General features: G+C 40.3%; 2 long non-coding RNA genes across 2 annotated transcripts; both read left to right on the top strand.

The window, feature by feature from the left end:
- Positions 1 to 4,759: 4,759 nt before the first annotated feature.
- LOC140591884 (uncharacterized) lies at positions 4,760 to 8,347 on the top strand. Its single transcript, XR_011992192.1, has 4 exons — positions 4,760 to 4,928; positions 5,040 to 5,342; positions 7,108 to 7,279; positions 7,366 to 8,347. It is a non-coding gene; the product is annotated as an uncharacterized lncRNA (long non-coding RNA).
- A 4,659-nt stretch (positions 8,348 to 13,006) lies between these two features.
- LOC140591882 (uncharacterized) lies at positions 13,007 to 16,595 on the top strand. Its single transcript, XR_011992191.1, has 4 exons — positions 13,007 to 13,175; positions 13,287 to 13,589; positions 15,356 to 15,527; positions 15,614 to 16,595. It is a non-coding gene; the product is annotated as an uncharacterized lncRNA (long non-coding RNA).
- Positions 16,596 to 16,828: the final 233 nt, after the last annotated feature.

Here is a 16,828-nt window from a genome sequence, read left to right as displayed (position 1 = left end):
CGCCGAAAACACGAGCTAAACGCAGCAAACGAAAGGCTACCGGAAATTACTTAGCTGGCTGAACTTTTACCGGAACTACGTCACACCGCTCTGTGCATATAGCCTATTCTTTCGCGCGAAAGGGAAACACAGTGACGTCACATACGGGGCACGAGGCTACATTGCGCATGTCATGAACCGTCGAACCGTGCGACGCATGCATGCTCCGAACCGAGACAAGTGAACCGAACGGTTCGGTTTTTTTCCATGAACCGTGCCATCCCTAATCCCAAGCATACAGCTGTCGAGGACCCCACCTCGGTACAACTGAGGGTAAGTGTGGTAAGTTTCTAACGAGTGACAAGCAACAAGTTGAAGTTATAGAAACAAAAGCTATATGAAGCACAGTAGAACACATATAAGAAAAGCTATTCAAAAGATACAGTAACTGCAAGCAGTGACAAGCTGGTCCAAAGCTAATGGACAGAAGCAATGGAGAGGAAAACAGTAAATGGCATAAAATTAGTAGTTCACTAATGATGGGAAATGAAGTACAGACTGTAACTGATGGTCAATGCATTTAAATAGTCAGAAAGTAGATAATACTACTATGATTGGATGAGACCTGACATTAGGACATTACAGTAGAAATGTTCATCAAGGTAGGATAAAGGGAAAAGGGTAGATGACAACCAGAAGGGAAATGAGTTGACTAGCTGTTGGAAAAAATTGCAATTGTTGCAGTGTACACAGCCTGAAGTGAAATGGCAGGAAAATTAAAGCGATTTAAAAATATGGACTGAGATGAAGGGAAAGGTGATTCATCTTTGAATGTTTGATGAGAAATAAGGTAATTTCAGCTGCATTAGCCAAGGTGGGACATATTTAGACAGTGGCCGTAGCCCCCCGTTTGACCGATCAGCGTGAAAGGTGGAAGGTCTGTCCGTGGGCCAGTGCTAAAGTAGTGGGTCAAATTTTGTGAGGATTGGATGAAGCATAACTGAGATATAGCTGTTTGATTGAAATAGGCATGGAAATGGTGTGGCCAGCAGGTGGAGTCAGCGCTCCATTTGATAAATGCTATTCATTACTTTCAGGCCTTCTCATGTGTAAATGAATCTGATAATGTTCTATGAGGCAAATGGGTGAAAAATGAAAGGAAATTAAAAATATGGACTCAGGTGAAGGGAAAAGTAACAATTCTTTGAAGGTTTTATGAGAAATAAGGACATTTCAGCTGAATTTGCTAAGGTGGGTCATAGACGTATATGGACAGTGGCTGTAGCGCCCCCGTTTGACCGATCGGCACCAAAGTTGGAGGGTCTGTCTAGGGGTCCAGTGATACATTAGGTCAAATTTGGTGAGGATTGGCTGAAACACGACTGAGATTGAGGTGGTTGATTGAAATGAGCATGGCAATGGTGCAGGTTGGGTGTGGTTGGTGGCCATAGTGTACAGGTAGGTCAATTTTTTTTTTATAAATTACCCATAAGGGCAGTGTGTTGATTGATCTGCTACCAGAATGACCTAGGTGGGGTGGACATTGTAGGAGTTATAGGAATATGTCATTTATGCAGTTTTTAAACGTCACGAGAGACTGCAAATCACTGTCATTGGACGGTACATATATCTTGATTTGGCATGATTCGGAGAACTTGGGAGTATAAAGGATTTTAAGCAGTAATATGTGACTGGAACTGAAATGAGAAAATGTACAGTAAGTTGCACTGGTTTTCCAGGTTAATACAGACATGTTACATTGTTGTAGCGCCCCCGTTTGGCCGATCGGCACAAAATTTGGAGGGCCCTTCCCACGTACTGTCCTACAGGATATGTTCAAGTTTGGTGTTGATTGGCTGAGGCAGGCCTGAGATATAGCTGTGTGATTGAAATGGGCATGGCACCTGTATGGTCTGGGTGTGGCGTACCTTACAGAAAGTTTAGGATTTTTTTTATAATTATTTATAAGGACTGTCTCCTGATTTAAATGATACCAGACTTATGTAGGTTGGGAGAAAATCCTAGGAGGTTAATGAAAAGTCTTGTTTTCAGACCTATATAAATTATGCAAAAATGCAAAGATGGAGAACCAAGTTCTACATGTTGTTTGATTTGGCATGTCATACTGAATTGGCCGGGCAATAAATGTCCACTGTAGGTTTGCCAGATGGCGCCCCCATCTGGCAGAGTGGGGTGCCCTTATCAGGTTGAGGTCAGGGTCTGTAGATACATAGATCATCTAGATTTAGTTGAGATAGGTGATTGCTAGGCTTGTCAAATGCATGAAGCGACTTCTCCAAGGACCAACAACATGACGGACATTTTGGAGTCGATAGATAAAAGACTATCTAGCTTAGACGCGCGTCTGTCGCACATTAGTGAACTACTAATTTTATGCCATTCACTGTTTTCCTCTCCATTGCTTCTGTCCATTAGCTTTGGACCCGCTTGTCACTGCTTGCAGTTATCTTTTGAATAGCTTTTCTTATATGTGTTCTACTGTGCTTCATATAGCTTTTGTTCCCATAACTTCAACTTGTTGCTTGTCACTCGTTAGAAACTTACCATACTTACCGTCAGTTGTACCGAGGTGGGGTCCTCGACAGCTGTATGCTTGGGATGTATTTTTTATCATTTTAAAATATATATTCCCTCCACCGCCCCCCCCCCCCCCCCCACCGCTTTATTTTTAATTTCCATTGTAAAAATGGCAATTGCAGACACCCCTGGTGCAAGGCCCCCCGACACAACCCAGGCACCCACCCAGCCCACCACCAGCGGAAGGGGCTGGACTCCTCCGGGACCACCCGCAACACCCCACACATTGCGCGGGCCCAGAGAGAGCATAAAGGGCCCCCCTCAAGCCACTATCGCCCCCCCCCCCCCCCCCCCCGCTCAGTGTGTGTGTGTATGGTGTGTACATGTGGGTGTGTATGAACTGACGTGTGTGCAATTAAAAACTGTGATGCATTAAAAGTGAGGGAGTGGTCAGGCCACGAGCTCCCCACTGCTGGCAGACGGCAGAATCCTGCGCGCCCCACCCTATTCCCCAAAAAAATATGTATATATACATGGTGTATCAGGACTAGATGGTCAGTATGGATACCGAAGGTGCATTAAAATTGTGTGAGCAGGCAAGGCATGTCACCCCACCGCTGGCAGACGGTATGCTTGCGATGTATTTTTCATATTGGTGAATCATGGCCAAGAGACTGAACGTATTAAGACAAACTCACAGGTGGCCCCGCAACTGGCCACGTCGCCCATGTAGCATAGAATTAAAGAAATTTGTTGAATGTCCCCCTGTCACTGTGATGATTTGGGAGATGGTAATTGTCCGACTTCACTACTCACGATTTGGTGGAGTACCTCCAACTCCACCTAGCAGACATACATATGAGGTGATTTAGGTATGGATTGATTCTGATCGTGTGTCGAATAATCATCCTGAGATTCAGATACGTCGTCCATGATTCACCTATAATATTATTGTATTAAGGTTAAACTGCATAAGTATGTTTTTTTTTCCTTACTAATTACTTATATAACTTGTTTTTCAGAAATGACTTGTTTCTCATGAATGGAGTATCCTTATCTTGTTTGAAAGAATCCTTGTTCTGGGATGCTTACCCTGTTCAATGATGCTTACCATGTTCTTCTGGGTTTCTGACGGGCTTTCTGAGGACAAGGAAAGGTGTGGCTCAATATGTTTTGCACAGCACTGGTCGGTGTATGACACACCTGCCTCGTCTTCACAGAGAAGAGAAAGTATTGCTCAAGGATATTTGTCTCATTATCTTTGATTGAAACTGCATCAAGTGTTCAGTGTGTGTAGGACACTTACACCATCCTCAGGAGGAGGGGGGACGCATTGATTATGGGAACTTGTCATCATTTCAGATTGAAACTGCAAGCAGCATTACTCAGACAAAATTTCGAAATTTGAGAACACATTGCCTGAGTGAGCCTGGCCAGCTCGTCGCCTGCCCGCACGCAGCGCTAAAATTAGTATAAAGGAAGGGGGAGATCTGAGTACTGACCGGAGCTCAGACGTGGGATAGAGCACGCGTCGCCCAGCACTTTCTCGGGACTCACGTGCTGGTCTCCTGCCAGGACTGAAACGGGCTCCCCAGTCCGTGTGTGAAGGTGGGTGATGATGGCATGTCCGAGTGTGAATAGCTTTGCAGTGTCTGTGTATTGATTCAATTATTATTGGGATTTCTCATTGCATGTGAATAACAATAATAATAGTATCAATTTGCATTTTCTATGTTTGCATCTTTTACCGTCTTTTATATATATATATCACTTGAATTTGCAGCAATATTCTTGTTTATAATATATGATATTATTTGATATCACTTGTGATACAAGATTATTTTGCATTGCCTTTGATCCAGTATCTTGGTATTGATTTTAATGCAAGCTTATTTTGTATTACTTGTAATAAAGTGTTTTTGAGTGAACCTAAGTGTGCCTGTTTGTTCCTTCGAGAGCCCTATATGCCCTTCACATCATTTTAAAACATTTTGCCGTCACGAACAGGACTTGAGGGGAAAAAGATATAGGACTAAGGAACAAACATGTTTAGGAGAAAGATAGCAGCGCCCGAGCCTGAAGTGCTCCCTGAGTGGGATGAGATGCAGTTTGCTATGGATGTTATGGAGCCAGGCGCCAAAGTTGGCGAGATATCCCAGTTAATAAATGTTAGTTATGAGAAAACTAATGTGCATGCGAGTTCTTCTTTATGTGTATAGGATGGTTCTGGTGGTGGGTGTGGCCGACGCTGCTGGCGATGTTCGGCTATGCTGCAGTCCCAGCGACCGAGTTGGAACACATTTCCACCTTCAAGCTTAGGTGGAAAAACTGCACCGAGACCCGGCAGCAGGGATGTACTTGCCATCGGGACTACCGGGAGATTCCCGGTGGGCCGCGGTCTTTGTGGGCCGGTGGGTTAGGCATTTAGTTTTTAAATTATTTATAATCGTAATTCTGTTTGGAAGTTTATTGTTGTATAGTCGAAATCCCATGTTTGTGTCTTTCTAATTGGCCGCATAAAGCTGATGCGAACTGCGAGCAAGTACTACTCTCTGCAGAACACTGACGCGAGTGGGCGGATTTCAAGCACTGGAAGTGTATTACAGTGGGCGGTTCCAAAGCGTTGTTCTGATTGGCTAAAACAATCACTGGGTGGATTTCAAGTGGAGTGGGCGGTTTCAAAGCGTTGTTCTGATTGGCTAAAACGACAACTGGGCGGATTTCAAGGTAAGTATCTGATTGGCTCTGTGACGGGACTTTCTGGAGGCGTGCAGAAACAGCGTTCCGAAACAATGGCGGCGGATCGGATGCAGTACATGACCCGGGTAAGTAAATGTCTATTTAGTTATTAGGGGTGTGCAAAGCAGCCGGTATTTGTATCTGTATTTGTATTTGTTGAGGGGGGAAAAGTATTTGTATTTGAGTAAAATTCAAAATAGGCGTAAAAATCCAGTTTTTTTGCGTTGCACTTCTAATTTACGCTATAGTGTAAGTATTCTTTAATTATATCCATTATAATAATTATGGATATGCAGTAGACAGAGTAACTTAAACGTACCATATAACTCCTACAAGTGCATACAATTCGACACAACTACACAAGCATTGTTTTAACCTTTTTAACCAAACGTTAACGTTACTCTGTCAACAGCCTATTGTCTAAATTAGCGAGCTAACAGAGCTACGTAAACAGAGCGAACATGAGAGCACCTGATTGCAGACGTCAATAATGCAGCGTAATGGAATAATCTCCCGATCAAACTCTGCTTCCCGAAAGTTATAAACTGCCTCCGGAACCCAGTTAAGGTACAAAAATCTATTCAACAAAAATAGTGATACAGTTAAGTCTTTTTTCGCTCAGCCGAGCCTTCTCTGTTACTGTGTGGAGCAGCCTGTTTCAGTCACCTCTTTTACAACCCCCCCCCCGACTCCTGAACTCACTCACTCATCCGGGCATGCACTGCGGTCTCAAGAGGAAACGCAGCTTTTTGATATAAAGTTTTTCTTGTTCCCGAATACAAATATTTTTTTAAGTATTTGTTCGAAATAAGTATTCGTAAAAAACACATTATTTGTGCCTTTCCGAATACCGTATTCGGGTTCGGCTCCACCCCTATTAGTTATACGTATTGTTTTTGATTATATGCTTATAATTATTTCTGATAATATTTCATTAAAATGGCGCCTCGCGATTCGCGTTTCTAAATGGCATTATTCATTTTGTTTGCTTACGTATGTGTGTTCCATATCTTTACCCTGATGATATATTTTATTTATTTATATTTTAAATCTCATGAAGGATAGAGGATCTTCAAAGATTGTTTAGGAAAACGATTAATTTAGGTATTGTTAATCATTTATTCTCGTTGCTGTATATGTGTAGGGATATTCACTAGGCTAAGATTCTGTGTAATTTTTATGTAATCCCTGCATTTTTGTTTTCAACAAGCATTTTTTTTTACGTATTTATGCATATGTATCTTCTCTAACAAATGTTTGATAGGTTAAATTGATCCGACTGAAATAAGAATCTGAATTGCGGATATGTTTTGAAGTGTGCAAGTAAATAGAATCCTGCTATATTAATTGAAATCTGTAATGTGTCAAATATTGATTTTTTTCCTGGGATAAAGAAGAGCCTGACTGAGTGAAAGACACTAATGTCTCTCACTTATTGTTTCCTTTTAAAAAACAGAGCACCATAATCTACACAGTACAATCTGTACATGATCCCAGGACCAGTAGGTCATGAATGATGTAGTTTCCATTTCCCAGGTTCAGCAAATGCAGCAACAGATATTATGTTACTGAAAATTGCTGTCTGCGTGTTGGTCTTCTAAAAAAATACGCATTAAACCATTATAGGTGTCATCCTAACCAATAGATCACATAAAATGCTTGAATTAATAAGATATCTAAAATATTATAAAGTTAATTCAGTTAATTATAACCTTTTTTATATATAAACATTTTTAATCGTAATGTATGAAGCTCTGAACATTATTAGTTTAATTTTGTTAAAATAATTAAGCTAATTAAGTTAATAATTAAGAATATTATCATTAAACACTGCATATTTTGTCTTTGCAGCATGTCACTGTTCAGGTTAAGGACCATCCGGTGCCTCAACCTCAAAGAATTTGTGAAAATTCAAATCTGTTTTCTTGCCCTTTTTGCACTTTGGACAAGTACAATCCAAAGGAGTATAATTCTGTTGCAGTCCACATTGCTTCCCATAGGACAAGGGCGGTTGAGTATGGTGGTGAGTGGTTGGTCTTGTTATGTTTTTCAGTTCATTCATAATGGCCAATGAACATCTATTAACATGATGCTTTTAATCTGTTTTAGATTATATCATATTTAGCTGCAGCCTTGGATGCCGTGGGAGGACTACACATTTTCACTGCTGTCTGTGTACAGCTGTATATGTAAACAAAGGTGATCTGCAAAAGCATCATTGCCGTCACCATTCCATTGTTGCTGAGCCTCCCGCCGGCCATCCTCCAGCGCCTCCCGTCAGCCACCCACCAGTACCTCCCTCTGGACATCCAACAGAGTCTCTCGCCGGCCATCCACCAGGGCAACCTGATCAAGCACTCATACCATGCCAACAAGCTGTCCATAGAAAGCAAGTAACTGTTGAATGTCCTCACTGTAGAATGAGCCTAAATAAGAAGAATCTTAAACAACATGTGGCAAGAAAACATCAGGTTGTTACAGTAATTGTACAGTAATTGTACAGTAAAAGTAATTGTTGTGCAGTGTTTTTGTCTTCACTCTCTGAATGTGTAATTGGATGATGCAAATTGATGCAATTATACAGAACCTGCATAATATTTAAAATATAACATCCTACAACAGATATTGAATGATTTTAAATTGCAACAAAAATATTAAACTTACCGAAATTCAAAATTAGTTATTTAGTTTTTAATACAGGTTAAAAGTATAGATTAAAAAGTATAAAAAAGTTTAAGTACCTGTATAACTATGAACAAGATAGAAAAAAAATACACACATGAATCTATACACTCAATGGCCACTTAATTAGGTGCACCTTGCTAGTAGCGGGCTGGACCCCCTTTTACTGTATACAGTGACAAGTCCCCATCACAGTTGAATTAAACGTTGAAATCACACAGCACAAGACTTGGCATGAAAAACAACGTATAAACCACAACCTAGGCAGGTAAAAGTTAGTAACTCATGTAAAAGATAAAAAAATAAAGTGCTTAGAAGTGTAAGGTGTAATGAGTGCCAGATTACAGCAGCCACTACATGTATTATGAACAAGATTTATGAGTATGGATATTAAAGACGTCTAAAGTTATTATTGAACGACTGGAACTCTTTTTGAAATAAGTTGTTCGGCAGTCTGTTAGTGTGTATTTTTATTGATGTTTCCTGAGGGTAGAGGATCGAAGTGTTGATGACCGGGATGAGACGTGTCCTTGATGATGATCTTTGCTCTGCTATGGTACCGGGTGTTGGCAATGTCCTCGAGTGAGGGAGCCATTTGGCTTAAAAGCTAGTGTTAGGTTTGTGGAATATCTAAACATGAATAATCGTATAAAAGGTAAAGTGCATGAGCATATTGCACAGAGATAGAATATTATATAGGAGCTAAATACACATTAATTTGAATATTGCAGCAGAATATAAAATATATATTGGACAAAAGAAATATTGGTATTGGACAGTCATCTTACTGTGCTAAGGGGATGGGGAGATAGAGTGTACACATAACACAGTGACTAGAATAAATGTAATTTGCAGCGTATCTGACATTGACATCCGGAAGAATGGAAGGTTGATTTTAAAAAAAAAAAAAAAGTGTGTTCAGCAGGAGATCGCGTGTGGATGTGTGTGGTTATAAACTGGAACGATACCGCTTAATGCAAAGCAAAACATTACACATCCCAGCTCATCGCATGGTAAATAGTGAAAGTTAGTGGCGGAACCAAGCCGTTCCAGTTGTATTTTGCAGGCTGCGTTCCAGTTTCCGTGTTTTTTGTCACCGAAAAAAAGGTTTAACGATGATTGGACGCTTGAAACCCGCCCATACAGCTTGCGGAACGCCCATTACGTTCTCTGATTGGATGCTTGAAACCCGCCCATACTGCTTGGGGAACGCCCATTTTGTTCTGCAGAGACTAATAACTCGCTGCGAGACGAACTGCTAAACTTATACGATCAGCACACTTGACGTATTCGCTGAGCATTGGCCAATCAAAATCAAGTTCAAGTTTTTGAGCAGGTGCTGAGCAAGCAACTGCAGCGATTAGCCAAGTGAGCCGATGCCGTGTACTCTGTGTGCGACGATAGTGAACATGATAAAACACAAAATATCAAAACGTAAAGGAGGAGCCGAGAAGTTGAGAGAGAAAAAAAGACAAGCACTTGAGCTAGAGGCCGCCAAATGTGTTAAAATAAATCTGTTATTTGCTGGAAGGCCGGCAAAACACTTAGGTGAAGATGTCAGATGTCTGTTGATGGCAACAGAGAGGGACATCCTCTTCTCTCTGGACTCTGATGTGATCATTGACAAAGTTGCAGAGAAAAGTGAGCTGTTTACTAAGCTTCTTCTGTAGGCCCTTGTAGTGGTTGAAATATATTTGCCTCAAGCAAGTCTTGAAATATATTTACAGCTGAAATTTTGTACCCTAAGCATCAATATGTTTCACTAGAATAACAACCATACATCAATTAAGACCTTTCATTATTTACAATAAAACAATTAGCATTTTCTTATTTATTTTTCAATTCATTTTAATAGTAAATAAATTGTATTTATATTCTAATCAGCCATTTTACATGTATATTGAGGATAATGGAAACTGAATTAATGCATATAGATACATACAGTGTGTGTGTGCGTGTGTGTGTGTGAACGTGGTGGGCCGGTGTGGATGATGTCCAGGGCTGTTTTTATGTCCCAGTCCAACCCTGCCCGGCAGCAGGACAACTTCACATGTTCAGCCAACCAACCCTGCTTCATCGTTGAACTACGCCCTGTATAGATACATACAGTGTGTGTGTGCACGTGTGTGTGTGAACGTGGTGGGCCGGTGTGGATGATGTCCAGGGCTGTTTTTATGTCCCAGTCCAACCCTGCCCGGCAGCAGGACAACTTCACATGTTCAGCCAACCAACCCTGCTTCATCGTTGAACTACCCCCTGTGAACAGGAGCAAGATGTACTTCTGCAGGGAGTGCTATAGGAGAAAGAAGATTCCCATCCTCGTGTCTACCGGAGTGCCCCTTCAAGTGGGTGTGGGGGTGTGACTTAACTCGATGGATGAATTGGACTGAATGTACTATGACTGGAGGTCGATGGATATGGGTTTTTCAATAGCCGATGCCGATATTTAGGAGTCAGGGTCAGGCGACGGCCGATATATGCTGCCGATTATTTTTGCCCGATAATTGGACGTTTTCCCCTCTATTTGCATGGTAAAATATCACACTAATAATGACAAAGGATACACAAAATTTCTCAACTTAGCATTTATTGAATACTGACTTGTGTAAATTTAAATATACACTTAAATAACAAAAACACAATACAACTTGTAAACAATAAAAGTTATAAACAATAAAAATAGCAGCATCAGAATCTCTTTTACTGCACAATATACCAGCAAACTCCACGTTTCTGAGGGAAGGAAAATTTGTAAACAATACAAAAAGGAAAGAGCATGTTATCTTCAGTTTTAATCCCAATTCCAGTCCCTGAGTCTTCCTCGCCCCACCCATCCCTCACAGCCATCAGACAGCAATTACTAAAACAGAAGAAAAAATGCAAGGTTAGCATTTTTATTATAGCGCCTTCATCTTCAATTCATTCTACAATTCCAGTATTCCATGCACATTAAAACAATGACACTAATACATTTTGAAAGAAAATAAAAAGACTAGTAACTAAGTGCATCATGGCATGATGAGTGTACAAGGCCGAAAACCTTTCACTAACACGTCTGGTGGTTGAGTCATGCCTACTGGACTTCTCTCTGAAAGGTAGAAACGTTTCACTGCTCATCCATGCCAATGATTTTTGAGTGAACCTAAGTGTGCCTGTTTGTTCTATATCCCCCTCACATCATCTTAAAACACACGTGGGTGTGAATAAATGTGTGTGTGTGTGAAATGAAGTGTGTGCAATTAAAAACTGTGGTGCATTAAAAGTGAGGGAGTGGTCAGGGCACGAGCTCCCCACTGCTGGCAGACGGCGGAATCCTGCGTGTCCCACCCTATTCCAAAGAAATATATATATATATATATGGTGTATCAGGACTAGATGGTCAGTATGGATACCGAAGGTACATTAAAATTGTGTGAGCAGGCAAGGCATGTCACCCCACCGCTGGCAGACGGTATGCTTGGGATGTATTTTTCATATTGGTGAATCATGGCCAAGAGACAGAATGTATTAAGACGAACTCACAGGTGGCCCCGCAACTGGCCACGTCGCCCATGTAGCATAGAATTAAAGAAATTTGTTGAATGTCCCCCTGTCACTGTGATGATTTGGGGGATAGTAATTGTCCGACTTCACTACTCACGATTTGGTGGAGTACCTCCAACTCCACCTAGCAGACATACATATGAGGTGATTTAGGTATGGATTGATTCTGATCGTGTGTCGAATAATCATCCTGAGATTCAGATACGTCGTCCATGATTCACCTATAATATTATTGTATTAAGGTTAAACTGCATAAGTATGTTTTTTTTTCCTTACTAATTACTTATATAACTTGTTTTTCAGAAATGACTTGTTTCTCATGAATGGAGTATCCTTATCTTGTTTGAAAGAATCCTTGTTCTGGGATGCTTACCCTGTTCAATGATGCTTACCATGTTCTTCTGGGTTTCTGACGGGCTTTCTGAGGACAAGGAAAGGTGTGGCTCAATATGTTTTGCACAGCACTGGTCGGTGTATGACACACCTGCCTCGTCTTCACAGAGAAGAGAAAGTATTGCTCAAGGATATTTGTCTCATTATCTTTGATTGAAACTGCATCAAGTGTTCAGTGTGTGTAGGACACTTACACCATCCTCAGGAGGAGGGGGGACGCATTGATTATGGGAACTTGTCATCATTTCAGATTGAAACTGCAAGCAGCATTACTCAGACAAAATTTCGAAATTTGAGAACACATTGCCTGAGTGAGCCTGGCCAGCTCGTCGCCTGCCCGCACGCAGCGCTAAAATTAGTATAAAGGAAGGGGGAGATCTGAGTACTGACCGGAGCTCAGACGTGGGATAGAGCACGCGTCGCCCAGCACTTTCTCGGGACTCACGTGCTGGTCTCCTGCCAGGACTGAAACGGGCTCCCCAGTCCGTGTGTGAAGGTGGGTGATGATGGCATGTCCGAGTGTGAATAGCTTTGCAGTGTCTGTGTATTGATTCAATTATTATTGGGATTTCTCATTGCATGTGAATAACAATAATAATAGTATCAATTTGCATTTTCTATGTTTGCATCTTTTACCGTCTTTTATATATATATATATCACTTGAATTTGCAGCAATATTCTTGTTTATAATATATGATATTATTTGATATCACTTGTGATACAAGATTATTTTGCATTGCCTTTGATCCAGTATCTTGGTATTGATTTTAATGCAAGCTTATTTTGTATTACTTGTAATAAAGTGTTTTTGAGTGAACCTAAGTGTGCCTGTTTGTTCCTTCGAGAGCCCTATATGCCCTTCACATCATTTTAAAACATTTTGCCGTCACGAACAGGACTTGAGGGGAAAAAGATATAGGACTAAGGAACAAACATGTTTAGGAGAAAGATAGCAGCGCCCGAGCCTGAAGTGCTCCCTGAGTGGGATGAGATGCAGTTTGCTATGGATGTTATGGAGCCAGGCGCCAAAGTTGGCGAGATATCCCAGTTAATAAATGTTAGTTATGAGAAAACTAATGTGCATGCGAGTTCTTCTTTATGTGTATAGGATGGTTCTGGTGGTGGGTGTGGCCGACGCTGCTGGCGATGTTCGGCTATGCTGCAGTCCCAGCGACCGAGTTGGAACACATTTCCACCTTCAAGCTTAGGTGGAAAAACTGCACCGAGACCCGGCAGCAGGGATGTACTTGCCATCGGGACTACCGGGAGATTCCCGGTGGGCCGCGGTCTTTGTGGGCCGGTGGGTTAGGCATTTAGTTTTTAAATTATTTATAATCGTAATTCTGTTTGGAAGTTTATTGTTGTATAGTCGAAATCCCATGTTTGTGTCTTTCTAATTGGCCGCATAAAGCTGATGCGAACTGCGAGCAAGTACTACTCTCTGCAGAACACTGACGCGAGTGGGCGGATTTCAAGCACTGGAAGTGTATTACAGTGGGCGGTTCCAAAGCGTTGTTCTGATTGGCTAAAACAATCACTGGGTGGATTTCAAGTGGAGTGGGCGGTTTCAAAGCGTTGTTCTGATTGGCTAAAACGACAACTGGGCGGATTTCAAGGTAAGTATCTGATTGGCTCTGTGACGGGACTTTCTGGAGGCGTGCAGAAACAGCGTTCCGAAACAATGGCGGCGGATCGGATGCAGTACATGACCCGGGTAAGTAAATGTCTATTTAGTTATTAGGGGTGTGCAAAGCAGCCGGTATTTGTATCTGTATTTGTATTTGTTGAGGGGGGAAAAGTATTTGTATTTGAGTAAAATTCAAAATAGGCGTAAAAATCCAGTTTTTTTGCGTTGCACTTCTAATTTACGCTATAGTGTAAGTATTCTTTAATTATATCCATTATAATAATTATGGATATGCAGTAGACAGAGTAACTTAAACGTACCATATAACTCCTACAAGTGCATACAATTCGACACAACTACACAAGCATTGTTTTAACCTTTTTAACCAAACGTTAACGTTACTCTGTCAACAGCCTATTGTCTAAATTAGCGAGCTAACAGAGCTACGTAAACAGAGCGAACATGAGAGCACCTGATTGCAGACGTCAATAATGCAGCGTAATGGAATAATCTCCCGATCAAACTCTGCTTCCCGAAAGTTATAAACTGCCTCCGGAACCCAGTTAAGGTACAAAAATCTATTCAACAAAAATAGTGATACAGTTAAGTCTTTTTTCGCTCAGCCGAGCCTTCTCTGTTACTGTGTGGAGCAGCCTGTTTCAGTCACCTCTTTTACAACCCCCCCCCCCGACTCCTGAACTCACTCACTCATCCGGGCATGCACTGCGGTCTCAAGAGGAAACGCAGCTTTTTGATATAAAGTTTTTCTTGTTCCCGAATACAAATATTTTTTTAAGTATTTGTTCGAAATAAGTATTCGTAAAAAACACATTATTTGTGCCTTTCCGAATACCGTATTCGGGTTCGGCTCCACCCCTATTAGTTATACGTATTGTTTTTGATTATATGCTTATAATTATTTCTGATAATATTTCATTAAAATGGCGCCTCGCGATTCGCGTTTCTAAATGGCATTATTCATTTTGTTTGCTTACGTATGTGTGTTCCATATCTTTACCCTGATGATATATTTTATTTATTTATATTTTAAATCTCATGAAGGATAGAGGATCTTCAAAGATTGTTTAGGAAAACGATTAATTTAGGTATTGTTAATCATTTATTCTCGTTGCTGTATATGTGTAGGGATATTCACTAGGCTAAGATTCTGTGTAATTTTTATGTAATCCCTGCATTTTTGTTTTCAACAAGCATTTTTTTTTACGTATTTATGCATATGTATCTTCTCTAACAAATGTTTGATAGGTTAAATTGATCCGACTGAAATAAGAATCTGAATTGCGGATATGTTTTGAAGTGTGCAAGTAAATAGAATCCTGCTATATTAATTGAAATCTGTAATGTGTCAAATATTGATTTTTTTCCTGGGATAAAGAAGAGCCTGACTGAGTGAAAGACACTAATGTCTCTCACTTATTGTTTCCTTTTAAAAAACAGAGCACCATAATCTACACAGTACAATCTGTACATGATCCCAGGACCAGTAGGTCATGAATGATGTAGTTTCCATTTCCCAGGTTCAGCAAATGCAGCAACAGATATTATGTTACTGAAAATTGCTGTCTGCGTGTTGGTCTTCTAAAAAAATACGCATTAAACCATTATAGGTGTCATCCTAACCAATAGATCACATAAAATGCTTGAATTAATAAGATATCTAAAATATTATAAAGTTAATTCAGTTAATTATAACCTTTTTTATATATAAACATTTTTAATCGTAATGTATGAAGCTCTGAACATTATTAGTTTAATTTTGTTAAAATAATTAAGCTAATTAAGTTAATAATTAAGAATATTATCATTAAACACTGCATATTTTGTCTTTGCAGCATGTCACTGTTCAGGTTAAGGACCATCCGGTGCCTCAACCTCAAAGAATTTGTGAAAATTCAAATCTGTTTTCTTGCCCTTTTTGCACTTTGGACAAGTACAATCCAAAGGAGTATAATTCTGTTGCAGTCCACATTGCTTCCCATAGGACAAGGGCGGTTGAGTATGGTGGTGAGTGGTTGGTCTTGTTATGTTTTTCAGTTCATTCATAATGGCCAATGAACATCTATTAACATGATGCTTTTAATCTGTTTTAGATTATATCATATTTAGCTGCAGCCTTGGATGCCGTGGGAGGACTACACATTTTCACTGCTGTCTGTGTACAGCTGTATATGTAAACAAAGGTGATCTGCAAAAGCATCATTGCCGTCACCATTCCATTGTTGCTGAGCCTCCCGCCGGCCATCCTCCAGCGCCTCCCGTCAGCCACCCACCAGTACCTCCCTCTGGACATCCAACAGAGTCTCTCGCCGGCCATCCACCAGGGCAACCTGATCAAGCACTCATACCATGCCAACAAGCTGTCCATAGAAAGCAAGTAACTGTTGAATGTCCTCACTGTAGAATGAGCCTAAATAAGAAGAATCTTAAACAACATGTGGCAAGAAAACATCAGGTTGTTACAGTAATTGTACAGTAATTGTACAGTAAAAGTAATTGTTGTGCAGTGTTTTTGTCTTCACTCTCTGAATGTGTAATTGGATGATGCAAATTGATGCAATTATACAGAACCTGCATAATATTTAAAATATAACATCCTACAACAGATATTGAATGATTTTAAATTGCAACAAAAATATTAAACTTACCGAAATTCAAAATTAGTTATTTAGTTTTTAATACAGGTTAAAAGTATAGATTAAAAAGTATAAAAAAGTTTAAGTACCTGTATAACTATGAACAAGATAGAAAAAAAATACACACATGAATCTATACACTCAATGGCCACTTAATTAGGTGCACCTTGCTAGTAGCGGGCTGGACCCCCTTTTACTGTATACAGTGACAAGTCCCCATCACAGTTGAATTAAACGTTGAAATCACACAGCACAAGACTTGGCATGAAAAACAACGTATAAACCACAACCTAGGCAGGTAAAAGTTAGTAACTCATGTAAAAGATAAAAAAATAAAGTGCTTAGAAGTGTAAGGTGTAATGAGTGCCAGATTACAGCAGCCACTACATGTATTATGAACAAGATTTATGAGTATGGATATTAAAGACGTCTAAAGTTATTATTGAACGACTGGAACTCTTTTTGAAATAAGTTGTTCGGCAGTCTGTTAGTGTGTATTTTTATTGATGTTTCCTGAGGGTAGAGGATCGAAGTGTTGATGACCGGGATGAGACGTGTCCTTGATGATGATCTTTGCTCTGCTATGGTACCGGGTGTTGGCAATGTCCTCGAGTGAGGGAGCCATTTGGCTTAAAAGCTAGTGTTAGGTTTGTGGAATATCTAAACATGAAT

Source organism: Paramormyrops kingsleyae, chromosome 1 (assembly GCF_048594095.1).
Source record: "Paramormyrops kingsleyae isolate MSU_618 chromosome 1, PKINGS_0.4, whole genome shotgun sequence".
Classification (NCBI taxonomy): domain Eukaryota; kingdom Metazoa; phylum Chordata; class Actinopteri; order Osteoglossiformes; family Mormyridae; genus Paramormyrops; species Paramormyrops kingsleyae.
Note: the sequence above shows the minus strand (reverse complement) of the source record. Positions and strands in the feature narration are given on the sequence as shown.